Here is a 4,277-nt window from a genome sequence, read left to right on the forward strand (position 1 = left end):
TTCCATTGACTGTGTCCCCACTGGTTTTTGCAGCCAGAAGTTATAGGGAATTATCTTCCTGTCACTGGAACCCTGGGCTGGGGTTCTGGTATGGGGCTTGGACTCCTCACTCCCAAGATACCCCTCCCAAATTTTTATCCACCACACGTGGGTATGGGGCCACCCCATTCTACATCTCAACCCCTCCTAGCAGTCTGGATGGATGTGGTTTCTTTAATTACACAGTTGTCAGACTTCAATTCAAGTCGATTCTGATGGTTCTGAGTGATGGTTATTCTATAATATAGTTGTTATTTTGATGTGGTTGTATGAGAAGGTGAGCTATGTTTACCTATGCCACCATCTTGACTGGAAGTATAGGCTCAAACTCTTAACCATGTTGCAATAATGCCAACTTTATGCATATCTACACATCATATCAGATTAGTAAAAACCACCATGGGTCTGATGAGGGGACTCTCCAGGAAATATTTTTCTTTTATCATTGTCATTATTACAAGAAATTGAAAACAGTGAAAAATGTTTCCAATATTACATTGTCTAAACGTTTACAAAGCTGTTATCATTCAGGAAAGTGAAGATTTTTCATGTAAACTTGATGGATTCAATAAGAAATTTTAAAGCTCTTTCTTTTATCTGGTGACTATTTTTACCAGTAACCACATGAACACTAAAACATAGTTTAAAATATAAAGAGGGGCAAAATATTTTTTAGAAGCATTGTATATCATATAATATTACATATAATGTTATATTTATATATATCTGTACTTGTACACATATTTTTTCCTATACTTATACCTATACCTACACCTGTATGCATACTTGTCTCTATAACTTTTATGTCTATATCTGTATTTTGGCAATATGGGTTTGAAATCAGATAAAGTTTTGCTTCAACACCAAGTACATGAATTGAATGTGGTCCATGCACTTAGTGGCCAGTTCATCCATATTCTTTATCTACCTTGTTCTCATTTACTAAATGACATGCAGCATCACTCAACTGAATAAATACTGTGTATCCCTTTATATACTTTACATGTTTGGTGAATGGTGCCACTGGATCACGGACTTAGGTGATCTGTAAGGTCACCATGGTAATGTGCTCATCTGCTTCATTTCTCAACATTCTTGCTTATTCTATAGATCACATTCTCATAGCCAAAAGTCTAGCACTGTGCATATACTGGACGTATATAAATTCATTTTAGCTGTGCAAGTCCTTGATTTATCATTTCTCTGCATATGCCTTTTTTCTATACACACACACATAATACCTATTCTATTTAGATATATTTGTGCTTAATCTTAGCTGAGGCTGAGATTAATATATTAGGAAACCGTGTGGCTTAAAAGGCAGACATTTATTTCTCACAGTCTGGAAGCTAGGAATCTAAGATCAAGGTGTTTCAGTTCCTGGTGAGAACTCTTTCTGACTTTTAGATGGCTGTTGTTCTCACTGTGTTCTCACACAATGAAGAGAGAGAGCTCTGGTCTCTTCCTTTTCTTATAGGGGCACTAATCTCATCATGAAGTCCTTACCTCGATGAACTCATATAAATTTAATTACCTCCAAAAAGCCCCACCTCCAAATACCATCATATTGGTAGTTAGGGCTTCAACATATTTGGGGAAGGACACAAATATTTAGTCCATAACAAGTATACTATTCCCCTCATCACAGAAAGGCAAATCAGGCCTATTATGATTCTACTTAGGAAAAAACTCACATTTTCTGAAAGATAATTTGACTTCCAGGTTTCCTTCTTGCTGTGATTTATCACAATAAATCACAATGCCTTAAATGAAGAATTCTCTGTGGTTTCTACAATTAGTTTTGTAAATGTGCTTGAAAGAAGTGTCTTCATGACTGAATAGCTAGCATTTAAAATAACACAAAGAAAAGACAGAGGAAGAGAGGAAGAAAGGCACAAGCAAAGCAGACAAGCCTGTGCGCTAACACTGAACTTCCTGGGATTGGAGGTGAGGCTCGCATGGCACTTGGGATGCTCAGTTGCTGCCACTGACTTAAATAGTTGAGAAAAAGAGTAAACATGCCAAATGATTAATTTACAATGACCTTTAAAATGCTGAACATGTTTCCAGAGATTGCACAATATTTTTCTTATACTATGCTGAACAGACATGGTAACCAGAGAGAGACTATTCTGGATCTAATCTTAGGAAATGAGGTAAATATGATAAACATGGTATTATCTTGGGGTCTGTCTCAGGTTTGCTGGGTCTCCTACCATTCACTATTCATCTCTGGTCCATGGCACGGTTAAGAGCTCTCAACAATGTGGAAATGAACGATTTGGTTAATGAGCTTACCCAGCCAGTTCACTGGTCTAGGATTCAAGGTACTTTTTCATTCTCATGTTGGATTAACTCTCAAGTATAAACTTTCTCAATCTTATCAGGAAGTTCAGATTTTAAAGTTCCAGTCCTATTGAGTCATTGAGTACTCACTCACCTTGCTGACTACTTTCTATGCTTCCAATTATCTCTATACAACCTGTCCACCCACACCATATCATGACCTCCAGGTTCCAACAAGGGCTCCACTATTCCCACAACTACCCACAGCTCTTTACTATTTTAATTGTATTTTTTCAACCTTTTTTCCATGCTTTGTTCCAAGCTCTCACAATCCATTATCTGAGCTCCTAACTTATCCTAGTAGCCAATCTGTTTGACAATCCCAAGGAAATATACCTCTTCTCAGGACATCCTTTCACCTACATCCAGTATTTTTTTCTAAAAGGAAGTCTAGCGATGTCCATGGTGTGGCTTTCCTGTTCTTTTTGCACAATACCTAGTCTGTACCTCCCACCCTCATTTGAAGTTAGGTGTGGCTATGTGCCAAGGCAGGGCAGCAGCGTGATATGTATGTCACTTCAAGTCCATCCATAAAATCCTTCTAAACTCAATCTCCAAGCTTTGTTCTCTTCTGCTAACGGCCCAGAAATTACCTTGAAAGCCACAGTGCTGAAGAGGGCAGAGCTCTAGTCACTCTGAATCCTGACTTGACTGCATTGGTCCAAAGTCCCCAACTTCCCTTAAAACCAAAAAGTTTTAGGACTATTTGCATGTTCAGAGATTAAACTATTGTGTTTGTGTTGTACTTTTTCTGTGAATTTCTTATATAGTACAGGTAGCCTAATAAATATATCTCTTGCTTAAATTCTCTTTGTGGGATTAAGTTCAAACTTCTTAGTGCTACTTGGACTTTTTTCAATTTTATCTCAGCCTAACTATTTGGCTACCTTACCTACTACTTTTTACACATAGACTTTATAGTTAGCTTCTCCCTATTTACTGAATGTCATTTTCATTCTTGCCTAGGAATAACTTTAATCTCTAGATGTCATTTAAAAGAGGCATTAAATGTGACTCTGTCTCCCAGAATACTCCTCTCAATAGGGGCCAAAACTTTTCTTACTGCTGTACTCAGGCCTCTGTATAGGCTGTAGCTTTTTCCCAGACACCAAAATACATGGAGCCAAGTTGCTTAAGGCTTCAGTGCTTCTGGAAAGGCCTTCTACTGCCTTCATGGTCTTTAGCTGACCCATTTGAATGTCACACCTAACAGTTTAAATTTCCTGCTGGTTTCCATTTTCAATGCACATCTAGGTTGGTGAATTAGTAGATAATAAGAACACTGCAATTTGGAAAGACTGGATTCTTCTATCACATACTGAGAATAAGTGTGTTTGCTCCTTCTTCTCATCCACATAAATCATCTCACAGGTAGAAACGTAGCTTGAAATGCTTTGAGTTTTTCAGAGAAAAGAACACTAAATTACTCAAAATCTTAAGACAGATTCACAAGCCACTGACACTGGAAGTACATTTTTGCAGTTATCTAAGGCAAGTACTTACCCAGACCTGAGTTTCACAAAACCACATCTTTGACTAAGATATAATCAAGTGACTACTGAGAGAATCATTCCGTCTTTGCAGAGCTCTCAGTGTCAAACATTGTTCCTCATATTTAATTATCACTATGATGAATAAACTTGGTGCTACTGTTTTACTGCATATATTTAATCCTTCTAATTTCTAATAATAGCATACAGATTTTTAATAAATGAAACCCAACAGAATTCCCTTTAGTTATTTCTCTTCCCTATTTTAAAATAGTGACACTTTCCAAATGAGTTTATGTCTAGTATTTTGAGGTGGGGAAGTCTTATTGCTTGAACATTAATAAATAAAATTTAAGAAAATTGATAGCCATGTGGAGTTCATAAACAATAACTCCATAATAT

Source organism: Desmodus rotundus, chromosome 8, assembly GCF_022682495.2.
Source record: "Desmodus rotundus isolate HL8 chromosome 8, HLdesRot8A.1, whole genome shotgun sequence".
In the NCBI taxonomy this organism is placed as follows: domain Eukaryota; kingdom Metazoa; phylum Chordata; class Mammalia; order Chiroptera; family Phyllostomidae; genus Desmodus; species Desmodus rotundus.